The sequence below is a fragment of the Thalassophryne amazonica genome, chromosome 8, assembly GCF_902500255.1.
Source record: "Thalassophryne amazonica chromosome 8, fThaAma1.1, whole genome shotgun sequence".
Lineage (NCBI taxonomy): Eukaryota > Metazoa > Chordata > Actinopteri > Batrachoidiformes > Batrachoididae > Thalassophryne > Thalassophryne amazonica.
Genome location: NC_047110.1, coordinates 106,700,066 through 106,722,749, shown reverse-complemented (window position 1 = coordinate 106,722,749; position 22,684 = coordinate 106,700,066). Strand labels below are relative to the sequence as shown.

General features: G+C 41.0%; 1 protein-coding gene across 1 annotated transcript in view; it reads right to left on the bottom strand.

Annotated features, from left to right (window-relative positions):
* ppfibp2b (PPFIA binding protein 2b) overlaps positions 1–22,684 on the bottom strand; it is a 167,769-nt gene that overhangs the window by 125,903 nt on the left and 19,182 nt on the right. The gene's annotated exons all lie outside the window — the stretch shown is intronic.

Genomic DNA, 22,684 nt, shown 5'->3' with positions numbered 1-22,684 from the left:
TAAGACTAATTAAAGATTTATCTTACTTTTTTATGTCATTTTACACCTTATGTCAACTGAAAAGAAATGGTGTCTAAAAATGTATATATGTGGGAGATACACTAAAAAATAACTTGAAAAGTGACCAGAAATTTACCAGAAGTCACACAGAATTACCCACTGTGTTAAAAAAAAAAAGAAGCAAGCTTTAACTCTGCTGTTTAAAACCCCGGTTCCCAAACTGGGGTTTGAAACCCCGTTTTACATGCGAGGGCTGTCAATAAAGTAACGGTCCTTTTTATTTTTTTCAAAAACTATATGGATTTCATTCATATGTTTTTACGTCAGACATGCTTGAACCCTCTCAAACCATCACAACGGGTTAACAGACAGGCTTTTGCAAATAATGACTCCAGATTGCACATAGTCTAGTAATACCCAAAAATTAAATATACTCTGAACTTTGAAGTATACAGTATGTATGCTACTATGTGTGGCTTAACTTTGTCATTTTTGCATTTATGTTGTATTTTGATTGAAATTTAGTTTTTGCAGCTTTAAGATGTTGATGCTGGCGTGTCATTGCTTCAGGTCACAGTGGTGCTGCATATTATGTGTGTGTGTGTGTGTGTATATATATATATATATATATATATATATATATATATATACACACACACACACACACGAGGTCTGTCAATAAAGTAACGGTCCTTTTTCTTTTTTTCAAAAACTATATGGATTTAATTCATATGTTTTTACGTCAGACATGCTTGAACCCTCGTGCGCATGCGTGAGTTTTTCCACGCCTGTCGGTGACGTCATTCGCCTGTGAGCACTCCTTGGGAAGGAGTGGTCCCGCCACCTCTTCGGATTTTCATTGTCTGGAAATGGCGGAATGAAAAAGACTTTTTTTCCATCAGAATTTTTTCAGAAGCTGTTAGAGACTGGCACCTGGAAACCATTCGAAAAATTTATCTGGCTTTCGGTGAAAGTTTTACGGGCTTCACAGAGAATAAGGTCTGTTAGTACAGCTTTAAGGACGGCTTTCGGACCATTTCTAAACGGATGGCCGTCGTGTGCTCTTTCTCTGGTTATCAAAAGAGCTGGACATCAGCCATTTTCCGGCAGATTTCACTTTTAACAAGAGATTTTGTCATGGAAAGCCGCGCGGAGGCTTCGCGCGTCACGACCGATTCGCTTTGGAAGCGAGACAAAGGAACACCTCTGTTTCGGCGTGTCAGAGGACAAGTTGGGACATGCCTATCTCGGCTTTCAATGCTTACCAGTCCAGTAAGTATCAGTGAAATTGTGGAGAGCTGGACATGTCCAAACTTGTCCTCTGTGAAGCCCGTAAAATTTTCACCGAAAGCCAGATAAATTTTTCGAATGGTCTCCAGGTGCCAATCTCTAACAGCTTCTGAAAAAATTCTGATGGGAAAAAAAGTCCTTTTCATTCCGCCATTTCCAGACAATCAAAATCTGAAGAGGGGGCGGGACCACTCCTTCCCAAAGCGTGCTCACAGGTGAATGACGTCACCGACAGGCGTGGAAAAACTCACGCATGCGCACGAGGGTTCAAGCATGTCTGACGTAAAAACATATGAATGAAATCCATATAGTTTTTGAAAAAAATAAAAAGGACTGTTACTTTATTGACAGACCTCGTATATATGTGTGTGTGTGTATATATATACTCAACAAAAATATAAACGCAACACTTTTGGTTTTGATCCCATTTTGTATGAGATGAACTCAAAGATCTAAAACTTTTTCCACATACACAATATCACCATTTCCCTCAAATATTGTTCACAGACCAGTCGAAATCTGTGATAGTGAGCACTTCTCCTTTGCTGAGATAATCCATCCCACCTCACAGGTGTGCCATATCAAGATGCTGATTAGACACCATGATTAGTGCACAGGTGTGCCTTAGACTGTCCACAATAAAAGGCCACTCTGAAAGGTGCAGTTTTGTTTTATTGGGGGGGGATACCAGTCAGTATCTGGTGTGACCACCATTTGCCTCATGCAGTGCAACACATCTCCTTCGCATCATCTGTGAAGAGAACACCTCTCCAATGTGCCAAACGCCAACGAATGTGAGCATTTGCCCACTCAAGTCGGCTACGACGACCAACTGGAGTCAGGTCGAGAGCATGCAGATGAGCTTCCCTGAGATGGTTTCTGACAGTTTGTGCAGAAATTCTTTGGTTATGCAAACCGATTGTTTCAGCAGCTGTCCGAGTGGCTGGTCTCAGACGATCTTGGAGGTGAACATGCTGGATGTGGAGGTCCTGGGCTGGTGTGGTTACACGTGGTCTGCGGTTGTGAGGCTGGTTGGATGTACTGCCAAATTCTCTGAAACGCCTTTGGAGACGGCTTATGGTAGAGAAATGAACATTCAATACACGAGCAACAGCTCTGGTTGACATTCCTGCTGTCAGCATGCCAATTGCACGCTCCCTCAAATCTTGCGACATCTGTGGCATTGTGCTGTGTGATAAAACTGCACCTTTCAGAGTGGCCTTTTATTGTGGGCAGTCTAAGGCACACCTGTGCACTAATCATGGTGTCTAATCAGCATCTTGATATGGCACACCTGTGAGGTGGGATGGATTATTTCAGCAAAGGAGAAGTGCTCACTATCACAGATTTAGACTGGTTTGTGAACAATATTTGAGGGAAATGGTGATATTGTGTATGTGGAAAAAGTTTTAGATCTTTGAGTTCATCTCATACAAAATGGGAGCAAAACCAAAAGTGTTGCATTTATATTTTTGTTGAGTGTATATATATATATATATATATACACACACACACACACACACACACATAATGTGCAGCACCACTGTGACCTGAAGCAATGACACGCCAGCATCAACATCTTAAAGCTGCAAAAACTAAATTTCAATCAAAATACAACATAAATGCAAAAAAGACAAAGTTAAGCCACACATAGTAGCATACATACTGTATACTTCAAAGTTCGGAGTATATTTAATTTTTGGGTATTACTAGACTATGTGCAATCTGGAGTCATTATTTGCAAAAGCCTGTCTGTTAACCCGTTGTGATGGTTGAGCAATATTTGACAAAAGTACAGTTCCATCAAAATGAGGTCAAAACTGGCCAGTATTTACATGCATAAATCGAAAAAATGATATTCATCAAATGCTGCAGCACGCTGGTGCCATCAGTTCGGTCTCCAGTTGGAGGCCACTGTGCCCCGTTCCCCGTGAGCATCTGGAGTAATGTCAGGAAGGGCATCCGGAATAAAATTCATGTGGCGAGCCCAAGTTACAGCAGGGAAAAGTCAAAAGAAATTATTATGGATTCCTCAAATGTGATAAAAACCTGAACAAACAAGCATGTTTTGCACATTAGCACCTGCTTGTCTCCTCATCAATTTATCACTTGGTTGTGAAAAATCAAAACTATGAAAAAATTTTAATTCACGGGTTTTTAGGAACATGCACCACTTTGTTTCATATTATTAAACTTATTTAAGAGGCTATGCCCACCCTGCGGTGTATTTTAATAGAAAACAACACTGTGCACACACGGTTATAAAATTTACATAAAGCACAAATATCCTGAACTTTTAATACACCTCCAAATGTGAACCCTGTGCTGATGTTACAGAGGCCAGCAGAGGTCGCTGTGCAATAATGGTCTGTAAACCTCACCCCTCCCAACGTCTTAAAGGAGGCTCTGGCCATGAGGTTGGAACCTGGGTTTTTAAAGCCACCTTGACACTTGCACAAATTTGATCCCTGCACTGGCACGCAATCTTGCATGCCAATGAGTAAACCCGTCGCAAATTGTGCGTAAACTGTGCAAGGCTCCGTGCGCAATGAAACACAGTGTTTGCAAATAGGTTGCACAATGTTCACGACTAGTTCAGGCAAGTGTCACAAAATTTATGCAGCTTTGCACAGTTTACGACGGGTTTACTCACTGGCACACCAGATTGCATGCCAGTGGGGGGCATCAAATTCATCCAAGTGTTAAGGTGGCTTGAGCCTTCTGGCTAGAGAGTCCTCCTCCCATGGCGAAGCTCATTAGTTCACATCCCGAGAGAAGCGAGTGGGAGGAGTCAAAGTCACAACGCAGAGCAAGCCGCTATACAGATTTACAGGCTACAGCAGTCTGTCAAGTTAACAATGAGTGCAAAAGAACACAAACTCCTTCCAGCTCCTCAGGGCTGTTCCTGTTTAAAGCTACAGTATGTAGGATTTAGTGTCATCTAGTGGTGAAGTTGCAGATTGCAGGATATCGCTTACAAGTCGCAGTTTTGATCAACTTCATGTTTCGCTTCTTTGGCCATTCGGCCATTTGGCCATTCGTGATTCCTGCTCCCTTGCTTTCTTGTTTTAAAATGCAAAAGGAAGAGTCAGTATGTCCCTTTAGGGCTCCTGTATCAACATGGCTGCTTGCACAAGGCCAGCCGCCCCCATGTAGATAAGAAGGGCTGATTCAAACTCACAAAAACACATCACTTCATTGTTGCAGGTAACTACGCCTGAATGAACAGACGTATTCTGTTCCTGCTAACAATCCTCCACACGTGCTGCTGGTTCCACTCAGAAACGTTGTGTGGTGCAGAGTGAAGTGTAGAGCGTCAAAACCGTGACGTTCTGCACGCATTGCACAGAAAAAAAAACCCCACCATAGCTACAGGACACTGTGTTACAGTCGCACTACCTGCCAACAGGCCAGTCAGAGCAGAACACACAGTGATCATATGACACGATCGTTTTACACTCGCACAATTATAAGCTCCGTGCACGTTCGCTCTGAGGAGTGTCAGATAAATGTCACATGCACGCTCACCTAAACACATTCATTCACATTCACCAATTCACTGCAATTAATATTATTTTGAAGATTCATTCCTGCCATCCTGAAGCATGGGCGGCTCCAGGGTGGGACTTGTTGGGGCCGTATTTGCACTGATAACCTGTTATAAGTGTAACCGCTACTATTTTTAAACAAGTGCTATTTTTAATTCTCTTTTTTTTGTCATTTAACAACAAACAGGACATATAGTGGACACGTGAAATATACTTTAAAAGGAATATTTGTAATTTTCCTTCAAAACTAAAGGGGGGGGGGAGGAGCTGACCCTTAATTAATTAAACAATTAATTCAGGATTTTTTTTTGTTTATTATTATTCTTCATGTTTCTAAAACAATACCTTTTAAACTCATAGTGAAAACAAAACAAACCTCTATTCTCTTTTATGCAGTTTAATCATTGTCAAAAGCCAGTGCACCAGTCTGCATAAATGTGTGCCAATGTTAGCATAACGACTAAATCACCAAGTCACTGAATATGTCTTGGACTTAATTTACATCAACCATTAATAAATAGTTCGCAAAAACCAAGTGACTGTACAAGATGGACACATGTGAGGGAAGCCACCAAGTCACCCACAACACCTCTGAAGGAATTACAGGCTTCTGTGATAAGAGAAAATGTGCATAGCGCAACATCTGTCTGTTGCATGACCCAGTTAAATACTGGAGTAGAACAGAGACAAATTTTGTGAAAAAGATGTGAAATATCAGCTAGATTGTCAGAAGGTGCGCGTGACACTTGAGCCTATATCTGATTACTTTTCTTGTGTGAAAAATCTTTCTCCGTGCCATGTGCACAGTTTTCTCCCAAAGAGGTCTACAACCCTGTCAGAGTTGTCTGGGGGTCTAGGTGGCTTCCCTCACGTGTCTCTGTCTAGCACTATGGCTCAGTTTTTGAGAAATGTCTGAAGAAAACTGGTTGTAAATGTGTATAAAATAAACACACACACACGCGCGCGCACACACAGCTGTGTGATTAAAGATCCTGGTGCACGGTTGGACTTCAAACTAATACCCACATGAAACACACTTCAGATTTCCATTTTAAAGGAGGATCATTTGCATTTCTGTCTCTGCACACATCCAAAAGCTTCAGCTATATTTAAATCTGGAAGATTTAAAGACTCAGAATGGAAGTGATCCTTTTAAAAATTCATCGTTTACAAAACAACATTTTTTAGCTTCCTGACTTTCCTCCTGTGTGTAAAACCCCATTTTTTTCCTCTCCTGGTGATTTGTTTTGCATAAACACGAGCGTTCAAAGTGCAGCTCCATGAAGTTATTCCCTCAAATATAATTTTACGATTAACCTCAAAGTTGAGTCGGTAACCAACTCTTACCGTTGAGGGTTTAAAATTTACACAAACAATAAACTGAAATCAAATGTTGATGCAGGTCATGTCTCCTGGAGTGAGTCCCGCTCCTGGTCTTAGTGAGAAAATGATGAAAACATCCATGCAGGAGATGAGCAATAACATGTAAACGCAGGGAATAAAGTTTTGTTGAAAGAAAGCATAATAATAATAATAATAATCATTTTCTGCTCCTTTCCACCAGGAAGCTGCACAACTGGTGGTGCATGAAAATAAAGTCTGACTCCAATCACAGCCACAGAAGCCTTTAACGCCTTCACAGCTGTCATGAATAGTCTCGGTGGCTTCCCTCACTTGTCATCTTCAGGTTTGTATTTCTTAATGATTTGTTTAAATGAAGCCTAAAACATATTCAGTGGCTTGCAAATGTTAATTTGTCCATCCCCTGACTTGTCTGAAGAAAACTGGCTGTAAAAGTGATGATTTGTATTGAAAATAGTTAGATTGAGTTTGTTCCATTATTTATAGGCTCTGAAAATGTATGGTCTACGAATAAAAAATGGCTGTAATTCCTGAATGGTTAATGTGATATTTTTGTGAAACCACCTTGAATTAAAGCTAAAAGTCAACACTAGAAGAACAACTCAATTGTTTCATTTCAACTGCACTGTGGTGAAATTACACACACACAAAAATCTCCCTGTCTAAATACTTGTGGACCAAACTCTCAGTTGTTTAACTGAGTTGCAATTAACTGTTAATTTATTAGCTGTTAAAAAAAAAATCACTTGTTTAAGATAATGACTTTTTCCCTTCCTTTAGTCACATGACCAACAGTTATGGTGATGATCATTTTCTGGAGTAGAAGAAGATCTTCTTTCTTTTTCTTTTTTACCTCCGCCAACGAATTTGGAGGCGGTTATGTTTTCGCCCCTGTTTGTTTGTTTGTTTGTGAACATCCTGTAGCCCACAGTTTTTCATATAGCGTTATGAAATTTTTACTGAAAATTCATATGCTGATAGGCAAGAACTTTATCCTTTATTGACTGACAAAGCTTGATCTGGATCTGATCCAGATTACAGATTTTGTGGCCATTTAAATTTAACACTGAAAACCCCATTCAATATGTATTTTACATTATATCTTAATCAAATGTGACTCAATCACTCTCATATTTGAAAGTGAGGTGCAGACTGGCACTCACTATTACCTGACAAAGTTTGATCTGGATCTGATCCAGATTACAGATTTTGTGGCCATTTAAATTTAACACTGAAAACCTCATTCAATGTATATTTTATATTACTTGTATATCTTAATTAAACATGATTCAATCACTGTCATATTTGAAAGTGAGGTGCAGACTGGCACTCACTATTACCTGACAAAGCTTGATCTGGATCTGATCCAGATTACAGATTTTGTGGCCATTTACATTTAACACTGAAAACCCCATTCAATGTATATTTTACAATATATCTTAATCAAATGTGACTCAATCACTCTTATATTTGAAAGTGAGATGCAGAATGGCACTCACTATCATGTGACAAACATTGATCCGGATCTGATCCAGATTACAGATTTTATGACCATTTAAATTTAACACTGAAAACCTCATTCAATGTATATTTTACATTATATCTTAATTAAACATGACTCAATCACTGTCATATTTGAAAGTGAGGTACAGACTGGCACTCACTATCACCTGACAAAGGTTGATCCGGATCTGATCCAGATTACAGATTTTGTGGCCATTTGAATTTAACATTGAACAGCCCATTTGGTGTACATTTTGCCTTATATCTCAATCAAATGTACCTCAGTCACTCTCATTTTTCTGTTATGGATTTACCTACACCACCAAAATTGGATGGAGGATCCAATTTTATGCCTGTCTGTCTGTCTTTCAGTTATCAGTTGGAAACTGCCAAAAAGCAATGACAAATTGCACACAGCAGAGAAATCCAATGTTCTCTGAAAATTATCTGAAAAAGAATTCAGAAACCGGAAAAAGTTAGAAAAAACCTGACAACACCACAAAAACAAAACAAAACAAAAAAAAAAAAACTTTGATTCAACTGCCTGAACTAAATACATACTCCTGACATTGGATCACATCTAATTTAGCTTATGAAAAACCATTTTGAACAGGACTTTGACCTTGAAATTCTTTTCCGTTTTTTTTTTTTTTTTTTTTTGTAGTTTGAGAGGTCCCACAACTTATACTCCAGTCTGACTTATATACCAAAAATTACGCATTCATCATAATAACTATTTATATCGGACCATCCCAGGATTCAAAGCACTAAACAAAATAAACTGTAATAATAAAAGAACAAACACAAATAAAGTCTTGGGAGTTTTTTGTAGTAGTAGTTTGAGGTCTTGTGACATACACTGGTGTGACTTACATACAGAAAATCACACATTCTTTGTTAATAATAACAATAGTTATTCGATTCCCATTGTTCTGAGTTATTTTCATTAGTTACTTCATCCAAACCATCAACATGTTTATTAGACCCCATTCCTACCAGGCTGCTCAAGGAAGCCCTACCATTATTTAATGCTTCGATCTTAAATATGATCAATCTATCTTTGTTAGTTGGCTATGTACCACAGGCTTTTAAGGTGGCAGTAATTAAACCATTACTTAAAAAGCCATCACTTGACCCAGCTATCTTAGCTAATTATAGGCCAATCTCCAACCTTCCTTTTCTCTCAAAAATTCTTGAGAGGGTAGTTGTAAAACAGCTAACTGATCATCTGCAGAGGAATGGTCTATTTGAAGAGTTTCAGTCAGGTTTTAGAATTCATCATAGTACAGAAACAGCATTATGAAGGTTACAAATGATCTTCTTATGGCCTCAGACAGTGGACTCATCTCTGTGCTTGTTCTGTTAGACCTCAGTGCTGCTTTTGATACTGTTGACCATAAAATTTTATTACAGAGATTAGAGCATGCCATAGGTATTAAAGGCACTGCGCTGCGGTGGTTTGAATCATATTTATCTAATAGATTACAATTTGTTCATGTAAATGGGGAATCTTCTTCACATCCATGAAGCCAGAGGACACACACCAATTAGTTAAACTGCAGGATTGTCTTACAGACATAAAGACATGGATGACCTGTTCTCTCCAATCGTAACATCACAGTCCAAGAAGGTTAAATGGTTGTTTCTGGCATCCTCACGTGTGAACTTGATATTGGCGTCCACCGAGTTGATGTGTTCTGTAAAGTCCTCAACTTCCTGTTGCTTGATTTTAACCCATGTGTCATCAACATATCTGAACCAGTGACTGGGAGAGATGCCCGTGAAAGACGTCAAGGCTGTCTTCTCCACTCGCTCCATGTACAGATTGGCCACAATGGGGGATACCGGAGACCCCATCGCACAACCACAAATCTGCCTGTAGTAATTCCCCCTAAACAGGAAATATGTGGTGTTAAGACAGATCTCCAAGAGTTGGCAGATGTGGTCTGGTGTGAGTTTGGTCCTTTCAAGTAGAGACACATCCTCCAGCAGTCTCTGCCTCACAGCTGAGACGGCCTCAGCAGCGGGGATGCAGGTGAACAGGGGTTCAAAATTCCATACTCTAGATGCTTTCTAATGGAAACCCTAAACTTAGATACTACCTACTGATATCTATTAAAGAACCCTTTAAACTGAAGAACCATTAAAAATCTACATCATGTAAAAGAGTATAAATCCCGAAAGTTGGCTAACTATAGCCAGAAGAGCTACCGGAATTTAGCCTCTAACTAGCCTAGCACACCTTGCTAACCAAAAAAGCTAAATAAAGCCGATAACTCGTGTATAAAGCTACACCCTACAATAACGATCGTAATAACCAATACATATAACAACAAACAAACGTAAACAAGTGTCTATTAAAGTTAACTTAAACTGATCCGGCTATGTTGTTAGCTATGAGAGATGGTGCTGCAGCCCGCTTGATAAGCTAATGTTAGCAGCTAAGTTTAGCTAATTGTACCCCACTTCTCCCTATTATTAAAAACGATTAGTATATGTTCACAACCATAAAGTGTACAAGATATAAGTACCGCAGTGAAAAGATACAGAGGTAAAATAGCTCTCAGCTAAGAAGAGTTCAGAGCCAGCGAATGCAGCAATACATAGGCCAAGGTAGTCTGTAAATGGCTCGACGGAGAGAGATCATTTAACACTGACAGCGACAGTGGTAGGCGCGTTTACCATATTTGGTGGCAAACTCATCATAAGAAAATCAACCGAAAACAATACCCCAAAAATTGAAGCCTAAGCCGAACAACGTCTAACTGACATATACATAAGGCGTGTGTAACCTAGGCAGGTTATTAGAAAAATAAAAGCATGAATGAATGGCTAAGCTATATATATATATATATATATATATATATATATATATATATACACACACACACACACACACACACACACACACACACACACATATACAACATCATGAACAAATGTGAACAAGAATTTCAATTTCAATTTATTTTCATTTATATAGCACCAAATCACAACAAAGTTGCCTCAAGTCGCTTCACACAAGTAAGGTCTAACCTTACCAACCCCCAGAGCAAGCACACAGGCAGGTGACAGTGGTTAAAAAAAAAAAACTCCCTCTGATGATTTGAGGAAGAAACCTCAAGCAGACCAGACTCAAAGGGGTGACCCTCTGCTTGGGCCATGCTACGCAGCTCACGCTGTTTACAAATAAAATAAAATAAATTTAAAAGAGTAAAAAACATAGTAACATACTATACCCGTATACTAGCCATACGAAAGGGAGAATAAGTGAGTCTTAAGTCTGGACTTGAAAGTCTCCACAGAATCTGACTCTTTTATTTACGCAGGGAGATCATTCCACAGAACAGGTGCACCATAAGAGAAAGCTCTGTGACCCATAGACTTTTTATTCACAATAGGGACACTAGGTAGTCCTGCAACCTGAGAACACACAGCCCGGGCCGGTACATAGGGTTTAAGTAGGTCAGCTAAGTAGGGAGGTGCCAGTCTGTGAATAATTTTATAGGTTAGTAACATAATCTTAAAATCTGATGTCATTGGGACAGGAAGCCAGTGAAGGGATGCCAAAATGGGTGTAATGTGGTCAAAGTTTCTGCTTCCTGTCAAAAATCTGGCAGCAGCATTTTGGACCAATTGAAGACCCCTAATACTGGACTGCAGTAAACCAGAAAATAGAACATTACAGTAGTCCAATCTAGTAGAGACAAACACATAAATCAGGGTCTCAACATCAGCCATAGACAGGATGGGACGAATCTTCACTATATTTTGCAGGTGGAAGAAAGCAGTCATCGTAGTATCTCTAATGTGGACGAGAACAAAAGTGAATGGATAACAAAAGTCAGGATGGATAATATAGCAATAGTGGATTTTTTTAATAGTCGCACTGAAAGAATAAAACACTACTTAACGAGCTACAGGAGAGTTGGTTTTCCCTGCAATGACAATATTTATTACACACAGCTCTATGAGCTTCAGCCTAATTTTAGTAATAAAGCTCATCCAAAACTATGCACAAGTAGAGCTAATACACTCAACAAAAATATAAACGCAACACTTTTGGTTTTGTTCCCATTTTGTATGAGATGAACTCAAAGATCTAAAACTTTTTCCACATACACAATATCACCATTTCCCTCAAATATTGTTCACAAACCAGTCTAAATCTGTGATAGTGAGCACTTCTCCTTTGCTGAGATAATCCATCCCACCTCACAGGTGTGCCATATCAAGATGCTGATTAGACACCATGATTAGTGCACAGGTGTGCCTTAGACTGTCCACAATAAAAGGCCACTCTGAAAGGTGCAGTTTTGTTTTATTGGGGGGGGATACCAGTCAGTATCTAGTGTGACCACCATTTGCCTCATGCAGTGCAACACATCTCCTTCGCATAGAGTTGATCAGGTTGTTAATTGTGGCCTGTGGAATGTTGGTCCACTCCTGTTCAATGGCTGTGCGAAGTTGCTGGATATTGGCAGGAACTGGTACACGCTGTCGTATACGCCGGTCAGAGCATCCCAAACATGCTCAATGGGTACATGTCCGGTGAGTATGCCGGCCATGCAAGAACTGGGACATTTTCAGCTTCCAAGAATTGTGTACAGATCCTTGCAACATGGGGCCGTGCATTATCCTGCTGCAACATGAGGTGATGTTCTTGGATGTATGGCACAACAATGGGCCTCAGGTTCTCGTCACGGTATCTCTGTGCATTCAAAATGCCATCAATAAAATGCACCTGTGGTCTTCGTCCATAACAGACGCCTGCCCATACCATAACTCCACCGCCACCATGGGTAACTCGATCCACAACACTGACATCAGAAAACCGCTCACCCACACGACGCCACACACGCTGTCTGCCATCTGCCCTGGACAGTGTGAACCGGGATTCATCCGTGAAGAGAACACCTCTCCAACGTGCCAAACGTCAGCGAATGTGAGCATTTGCCCAATCAAGTCAGTTACGACAACGAACTGGAGTCAGGTCGAGACCCCGATGAGGACGACGAGCATGCAGTTGAGCTTCCCTGAGACGGTTTCTGACAGTTTGTGCAGAAATTCTTTGGTTATGCAAACTGATTCTTTCTGCAGCTGTACGAGTGGCTGGTCTCAGACGATCTTGGAGGTGAACATGCTGGATGTGGAGGTCCTGGGCTGGTGTGGTTACACATGGTCTGCAGTTGTGAGGCTGGTTGGATGTACTGCCAAATTCTCTGAAACGCCTTTGGAGATGGCTTATGGTAGAGAAATGAACATTCAATACACGAGCAACAGTTCTGGTTGACATTCCTGCTGTCAGCATGCCAATTGCACGCTCCCTCAAATCTTGCGACATCTGTGGCATTGTGCTGTGTGATAAAACTGCACCTTTCAGAGTGGCCTTTTATTGTGGACAGTCTAAGGCACACCTGTGCACTAATCATGGTGTCTAATCAGCATCTTGGTATGGCACACCTGTGAGGTGGGATGGATTATCTCAGCAAAGGAGAAGTGCTCACTATCACAGATTTAGACTGGTTTGTGAACAATATTTGAGGGAAATGGTGATATTGTGTATGTGGAAAAAGTTTTAGATCTTTGAGTTCATCTCATACAAAATAGGAACAAAACCAAAAGTGTTGCGTTTATATTTTTGTTGAGTATATTTACATACATAGGATAAAATTTATCCTATGTATGTGGAAAAAGTTTTATATCTTTGAGTTCATCTCATACAAAATGGGAGCAAAACCAAAAGTGTTGCATTTATATTTTTGTTGAGTGTAAATGTGTTAAAACAGTTTATCCAACACAAAATGCCACTTATTATTATTATTATTATTATTATTATTATTATTATCATCTTTGCCTATATGCAGGAATAAGGGATAGAAATCTTCTAATTATTGTTCATTACTTCCCATTTCGGATGGCTTGAATTCAGCGCTCAAGGCTACACTGGATAAGGTTGCACCTCCTCTTTTAAGGCCACGCCTTCCCAAGGCACGGTCGCCTTGTGTTTAACGGTTACTTGTGTGACCTTAGGCAGAAGGCTAGAGGTTTGGAACGGAAATGGCGTAGTTCCACCTTGCATGGTGTGATGCTGTCTTAGATTATAAGCATGCACTCCTGGCTACAAAGCGTGCCTATTATATTCTGATTTGATCAATAAAAACAAGTATAACTCAAAGTTTTTGTTTGAAACTGTAGCTTTTCTCATTCATGGACGGCCACCTGTTATTCACTCTCCCTTTTCAGCACAGGACTTCTTGGACTATTTCAAGCAGAAAATTGAGGATATTAGGTTGAACATATCTCAGCAGGCCTTGGTCCAACCACCGCACACTGCTATGGAGGTGGATGGTCCCACTGAGGTGTTACCCAGATTTAGAGATTTTGATGATATCTCACTAGGCGCACTGACGAAGCTCATGACATCTACAAAAAGAAGAACCTGCTTATTTGAGCCTATACCAACAAAACTGTTTAAGGACCTGTGGCCCATTCTTGGGCCAACTGTGCTGGAAATGATAAATCTCTCATTAACTTCTGGATCTGTTCCTAAATGTTTCAAGTATGCAGTGATTAAACCATTGCTTAAGAAATCCAATCTCGTCCCCAGTGTATTGAAAAATTATAGACCGATATCAAATCTATCATTTTGTTCTAAAATACTGGAAAAAAGTGGTTTCACAACAGCTTGTGAACTACCTCACTGAGAATAAGCTTTTTGAGCTACTGCAGTCTGCTTTTAGAAAATATCACTCCACAGAGACAGCAGTTACTAAAGTTGTGGAAAATTCTACAGCTAGCCAGGCCCCTGTAGTCGGTGCGGACCAAGGTAGCTTAGCCGCCGTTAGTTACCCCCTGGCAGATCCCAAGCAGCCGGGAAAGCAGGCCGACTGGGTGACTGTGAGGAGGAAGCGTAGCCCTAAACAGAAGCCCCGTGTACACCGCCAACCCGTTCACATCTCTAACCGTTTTTCCCCACTCGACGACACACCCGCCGAGGATCAAACTCTGGTTATTGGCGACTCTGTTTTGCGAAATGTGAAGTTAGTGACACCAGCAACCATAGTCAATTGTCTTCCGGGGGCCAGAGCAGGCGACATTGAAGGAAATTTGAAACTGCTGGCTAAGGCTAAGCGTAAATTTGGTAAGATTGTAATTCACGTCGGCAGTAATGACACCCGGTTACGCCAATCAGAGGTCACTAAAATTAACATTAAATCGGTGTGTAACTTTGCAAAAACAATGTCGGACTCTGTAGTTTTCTCTGGGCCCCTCCCCAATCGGACCGGGAGTGACATGTTTAGCCGCATGTTCTCCTTGAATTGCTGGCTGTCTGAGTGGTGTCCAAAAAATGAGGTGGGCTTCATAGATAATTGGCAAAGCTTCTGGGGAAAACCTGGTCTTGTTAGGAGAGACGGCATCCATCCCACTTTAGATGGAGCAGCTCTCATTTCTAGAAATCTGGCCAATTTTCTTAAATCCTCCAAACCGTGACTATCCAGGGTTGGGACCAGGAAGCAGAGTTGTAGTCTTACACACCTCTCTGCAGCTTCTCTCCCCCTGCCATCAATCAATCAATCAATCAATCAACTTTTTTCTTATATAGCGCCAAATCACAACAAACAGTTGCCCCAAGGCGCTCCACATTGCAAGGCAAGGCCATACAATAATTATGAAAAACCCCAACGGTCAAAACGTCCCCTATGAGCAAGCACTTGGCCACAGTGGGAAGGAAAAACTCCCTTTTAACAGGAAGAAACCTCCAGCAGAACCAGGCTCAGGGAGGGGCAGTCTTCTGCTGAGACTGGTTGGGGCTGAGGGAAAGAACCAGGAAAAAGAGATCGATCACTAATGATTAAATGCAGAGTGATGCATACGGAGCAAAAAGAGAAAGAAACAGTGCATCATGGGAACCCCCCCACAGTCTACGTCTAAAGCAACATAACCAAGGGATGGTCCAGGGTCACCCGATCCAGCCCTAACTATAAGCCTTAGCGAAAAGGAAAGTTTTAAGCCTAATCTTAAAAGTAGAGAGGGTATCTGTCTCCCTGATCTGAATTGGGAGCTGGTTCCACAGGAGAGGAGCCTGAAAGCTGAAGGCTCTGCCTCCCATTCTACTCTTACAAACCCTAGGAACTACAAGTAAGCCCGCAGTCTGAGAGCGAAGCGCTCTAATGGGGTAATATGGTACTACGAGGTCCCTAAGATAAGATGGGACCTGATTATTCAAAACCTTATAAGTAAGAAGAAGAATTTTAAATTCTATTCTAGCATTAACAGGAAGCCAATGAAGGGAGGCCAACACGGGTGAGATATGCTCTCTCCTTCTAGTCCCTGTCAGTACTCTAGCTGCAGCATTCTGAACCAACTGAAGGCTTTTTAGGGAACTTTTAGGACAACCTGATAATAATGAATTACAATAGTCCAGCCTAGAGGAAATAAATGCATGAATTAATTTTTCAGCATCACTCTGAGACAAGACCTTTCTGATTTTAGAGATATTGCGTAAATGCAAAAAGGCAGTCCTACATATTTGTTTAATATGCGCTTTGAATGACATATCCTGATCAAAAATAACTCCAAGATTTCTCACAGTATTACTAGAGATCAGGGAAATGCCATCCAGAGTAACGATCTGGTTAGACACCATGCTTCTAAGATTTGTGGGGCCAAGTACAATAACTTCAGTTTTATCTGAGTTTAAAAGCAGGAAATTAGAGGTCATCCATGTCTTTATGTCTGTAAGACAATCCTGCAGTTTAGCTAATTGGTGTGTATCCTCTGGCTTCATGGATAGATAAAGCTGGGTATCATCTGCGTAACAATGAAAATTTAAGCAATACCGTCTAATAATACTGCCCAAGGGAAGCATGTATAAAGTGAATAAAATTGGTCCTAGCACAGAACCTTGTGGAACTCCATAATTAACTTTAGTCTGTGAAGAAGATTCCCCATTTACATGAACAAACTGTAATCTATTAGACAAATATGATTCAAACCACCGCAGCGCAGTGCCTTTAATACCTATGACATGCTCTAATCTCTGTAATAAAATTTTATGGTCAACAGTATCAAAAGCAGCACTGAGGTCCAACAGAACAAGCACAGAGATAAGTCCACTGTCCGAAGCCATAAGAAGATCATTTGTAACCTTCACTAATGCTGTTTCTGTACTATGATGAATTCTAAAACCTGACTGAAACTCTTCAAATAGACCATTCCTCTGCAGGTGATCAGTTAGCTGTTTTACAACTACCCTCTCAAAAATCTTTGAGAGAAAAGGAAGGTTGGAGATTGGCCTATAATTAGCTAAGATAGCTGGGTCAAGTGATGGCTTTTTAAGTAATGGTTTAATTACTGCCACCTTAAAGGCCTGTGGTACATAACCAACTAACAAAGATAGATTGATCATATTTAAGATTGAAGCATTAAATAATGGTAGGACTTCCTTGAGCAGCCTGGTAGGAATGGGGTCTAATAAACATGTTGATGGTTTGGATGAAGTAACTAATGAAAATAACTCAGACAGAACAATCGGAGAGAAAGAGTCTAACCAAATACCGGCATCACTGAAAGCAGCCAAAGATAACGATACATCTTTGGGATGGTTATGAGTAATTTTTTCTCTAATAGTCAAAATTTTGTTAGCAAAGAAAGTCATGAAGTCATTACTAGTTAAAGTTAATGGAATACTCAGCTCATCCATCCCCAGCCATCCCCTCATTACCCCATCCCTGTACAGACGGTGCCTGCTCCGACCACCAATAACCAGCAAAAATCTATTTAAGCATAAAAATTCAAAAAGAAAAAATAATATAGCACCTTCAACTGCACCACAGACTAAAACAGTTAAATGTGGTCTATTAAACATTAGGTCTCTCTCTTCTAAGTCCCTGTTGGTAAATGATATAATAATTGATCAACATATTGATTTATTCTGCCTAACAGAAACCTGGTTACAGCAGGATGAATATGTTAGTTAAATAAGTCAACACCCCCGAGTCACACTAACTGTCAGAACGCTCGTAGCACGGGCCGGGGCGGAGGATTAGCAGCAATCTTCCATTCCAGCTTATTAATCAATCAAAAACCCAGACAGAGCTTTAATTCATTTGAAAGCTTGACTCTTAGTCTTGTCCATCCAAATTGGAAGTCCCAAAAACCAGTTTTATTTGTTATTATCTATCGTCCACCTGGTCGTTACTGTGAGTTTCTCTGTGAATTTTCAGACCTTTTGTCTGACTTAGTGCTTAGCTCAGATAAGATCATTATAGTGGGCGATTTTAACATCCACACAGATGCTGAGAATGACAGCCTCAACACTGCATTTAATCTATTATTAGACTCTATTGGCTTTGCTCAAAAAGTAAATGAGTCCACCCACCACTTTAATCATATCTTAGATCTTGTTCTGACTTATGGTATGGAAATAGAAGACTTAACAGTATTCCCTGAAAACTCCCTTCTGTCTGATCATTTCTTAATAACATTTACATTTACTCTGATGGACTACCCAGCAGTGGGGAATAAGTTTCATTACACTAGAAGTCTTTCAGAAAGCGCTGTAACTAGGTTTAAGGATATGATTCCTTCTTTATGTTCTCTAATGCCATATACCAACACAGTGCAGAGTAGCTACCTAAACTCTGTAAGTGAGATAGAGTATCTCGTCAATAGTTTTACATCCTCATTGAAGACAACTTTGGATGCTGTAGCTCCTCTAAAAAAGAGAGCTTTAAATCAGAAGTGCCTGACTCCGTGGTATAACTCACAAACTCGTAGCTTAAAGCAGATAACCCGTAAGTTGGAGAGGAAATGGCGTCTCACTAATTTAGAAGATCTTCACTTAGCCTGGAAAAAGAGTCTGTTGCTCTATAAAAAAGCCCTCCGTAAAGCTAGGACATCTTTCTACTCATCACTAATTGAAGAAAATAAGAACAACCCCAGGTTTCTTTTCAGCACTGTAGCCAGGCTGACAAAGAGTCAGAGCTCTATTGAGCTGAGTATTCCATTAACTTTAACTAGTAATGACTTCATGACTTTCTTTGCTAACAAAATTTTAACTATTAGAGAAAAAATTACTCATAACCATCCCAAAGACGTATCGTTATCTTTGGCTGCTTTCAGTGATGCCGGTATTTGGTTAGACTCTTTCTCTCCGATTGTTCTGTCTGAGTTATTTTCATTAGTTACTTCATCCAAACTATCAACATGTTTATTAGACCCCATTCCTACCAGGCTGCTCAAGGAAGCCCTACCATTATTTAATGCTTCGATCTTAAATATGATCAATCTATCTTTGTTAGTTGGCTATGTACCACAGGCTTTTAAGGTGGCAGTAATTAAACCATTACTTAAAAAGCCATCACTTGACCCAGCTATCTTAGCTAATTATAGGCCAATCTCCAACCTTCCTTTTCTCTCAAAAATTCTTGAAAGGGTAGTTGTAAAACAGCTAACTGATCATCTGCAGAGGAATGGTCTATTTGAAGAGTTTCAGTCAGGTTTTAGAATTCATCATAGTACAGAAACAGCATTAGTGAAGGTTACAAATGATCTTCTTATGGCCTCGGACAGTGGACTCATCTCTGTGCTTGTTCTGTTAGACCTCAGTGCTGCTTTTGATACTGTTGACCATAAAATTTTATTACAGAGATTAGAGCATGCCATAGGTATTAAAGGCACTGCGCTGCGGTGGTTTGAATCATATTTGTCTAATAGATTTGTTCATGTAAATGGGGAATCTTCTTCACAGACTAAAGTTAATTATGGAGTTCCACAAGGTTCTGTGCTAGGACCAATTTTATTCACGCTTCCCTTAGGTAGTATTATTAGACGGTATTGCTTAAATTTTCATTGTTACGCAGATGATACCCAGCTTTATCTATCCATGAAGCCAGAGGACACACACCAATTAGCTAAACTGCAGGATTGTCTTACAGACATAAAGACATGGATGACCTCTAATTTCCTGCTTTTAAACTCAGATAAAACTGAAGTTATTGTACTTGGCCCCACAAATCTTAGAAACATGGTGTCTAACCAGATCCTTACTCTGGATGGCATTACCCTGACCTCTAGTAATACTGTGAGAAATCTTGGAGTCATTTTTGATCAGGATATGTCATTCAAAGCGCATATTAAACAAATATGTAGGACTGCTTTTTTGCATTTACGCAATATCTCTAAAATCAGAAAGGTCTCGTCTCAGAGTGATGCTGAAAAACTAAATCATGCATTTATTTCCTCTAGGCTGGACTATTGTAATTCATTATTATCAGGTTGTCCTAAAAGTTCCCTAAAAAGCCTTCAGTTAATTCAAAATGCTGCAGCTAGAGTACTGACGGGGACTAGAAAGAGAGAGCATATCTCACCCATATTGGCCTCTCTTCATTGGCTTCCTGTTAATTCTAGAATAGAATTTAAAATTCTTCTTCTTACTTATAAGGTTTTGAATAATCAGGTCCCATCTTATCTTAGGGACCTCATAGTACCATATCACCCCAATAGAGCGCTTCGCTCTCAGACTGCAGGCTTACTTATAGTTCCTAGGGTTTGTAAGAGTAGAATGGGAGGCAGAGCCTTCAGCTTTCAGGCTCCTCTCCTGTGGAACCAGCTCCCGATTCAGATCAGGGAGACAGACACCCTCTCTACTTTTAAGATTAGGCTTAAAACTTTCCTTTTTGCTAAAGCTTATAGTTAGGGCTGGATCAGGTGACTCTGAACCATCCCTTAGTTATGCTGCTATAGACGTAGACTGCTGGGGGGTTCCCATGATGCACTGTTTCTTTCTCTTTTTGCTCTGTATGCACCACTCTGCATTTAATCATTAGTGATCGATCTCTGCTCCCCTCCACAGCATGTCTTTTCCTGGTTCTCTCCCTCAGCCCCAACCAGTCCCAGCAGAAGACTGCCCCTCCCTGAGCCTGGTTCTGCTGGAGGTTTCTTCCTGTTAAAAGGGAGTTTTTCCTTCCCACTGTAGCCAAGTGCTTGCTCACAGGGGGTCGTTTTGACCGTTGGGGTTTTACATAATTATTGTATGGCCTTGCCTTACAATATAAAGCGCCTTGGGGCAACTGTTTGTTGTGATTTGGCGCTATATAAAAAAATTGATTGATTGATTGATTGAATGACCTTTTGCGAGCAATGGACTCAGATACCACTACAGTCTTGGTGCTGTTGGATATTAGTGCTGCGTTTGATACTGTGGACCATCATATTTTACTCAACAGGCTGGAGAATCATTTTGGGATTACGGGAACTGCCCTTGCATGGTTGATGTCATACCTGTCCAGTCGTTCTTACTGTGTGTTGTGCCACTGTCACGTATGATCGTGAATTACTTATTCAGATCCGGGATAAAGTTGGTGGCCTATCCCATGTAATCCCTGAACTGAGGTGTGCTGACTTTAATGTTTGCCCCATGCAAGGCTACAGGGGCCAAGAGTCAAGTCAGGGAAGCCGAGAGCAGAGCGAGGGGACCGGGCGGAGCCAACACCGTGTACGTCGCCGACCTGAGCTCCACGATGGGGACGCCTACAGCCAACGCCGTGTACGCCGCCGACCTGAGCTCCACGATGGGGACGCCTACAGCCATCAGCGTAGGAAGCGTAAGCACAGGGGAAAGCGAGGAGGTCTGCTCGTTAAACTCTGCGGATGCCCTTGCAAAGTCCCGCTGCCGTCTATTTATTTGGCGAACGTCCAGTCTCTGCCAAACAAGATGGATGACCTGCTGAGCCGCATCCAGACCCAGCGCGAGGCCAGAGATTGCTCCGTGTACTGCCTGTCGGAGACATGGCTCTGCAGTGAGGTGCCAGACTCTGCCATTCAGCCGCCGGGCTTCTCTATTTACCACTCCGACAGAGTGAGAGAACGCACCGGGAAGTCAAAAGGAGGAGATGTGTGTTTTTTTATTAATGAACGCTGGTGCACAGACACCGTTATAATGAATCAAACTTGCACAGCTAACCTGGAGTGCCTTGTCATCAAATGTCGCCCCTTTTATCTCCCCCGAGAGTTTTCTGTAATGTTTTTATGCGCTGTCTACATTCATCCACGGGCTGACACTTCTGATGCTCTTAGTGATTTGAGTGACATCATACATACTTATGAAAACTCTCACCCAAACTCAGTGATTATTGTGGCTGGGGACTTTAATAAAAGCAACTTTAAAACGGTCTCACCTAACTATTATCAGCATGTGAAACTCCCCACAAGGGGGGAACATATTTTAGACCACTGTTACAGTAACGTTAAATCAGCTAAGTCCCTACTTAGACCCCCCTTCGGCAAGTCAGATCACTCCTCCATTCTTCTGCTTCCTTCATACATTCAGAGGAGTAGACAACTGAAGCCAATAACCCGCACTGTACAGTGTTGGACCAGGGACAGTGAGGTTCAACTCCAAGGCTGCTTTGATGCGACAGATTGGTCTGTCCTCCAGTCAGAGGATCTGGACGAATACTGCGATGCTATTATTGGATATATTAATTTTTGCATCGATATATGTGTCTCGCAGAGGGTTATCACACATCATCCTAGTCAGAAACCTTGGATTAATGCTGATGTGAGACAAAAATTAAAGGAGCGTGCTGAGGCTTTTAAATCTGGTGACCATGCTGCTTGCAAGCAAGCCAGATACTCTTTGGAGTGGTCTATTAGAGCCGCAAAACGCTCCTGAGGTGACAAAATGGAAGGTTACCTCAATGCAGATGACCCACATCTAATGCGGGAGGGACTGAATGCTGCAACCATATGGAAACCTAAAGGAGCGAACATTATTGACTTTGATCCCTCATTGCCAAACGATCTTAATCAGTTTTATTGTAGATTTGAAAGTGGGAACACTGAGCCTGTTGTCTTTTCATTTGAGCAGAGTGGACTTACCATCACTCTGGAAGAAGTCCAAAGGGTTTTGTCCAGGACCAAGGTGAGGAAGGCCCCTGGACCGGACAGAATCCCACCCCGGGTGCTCAAACTGT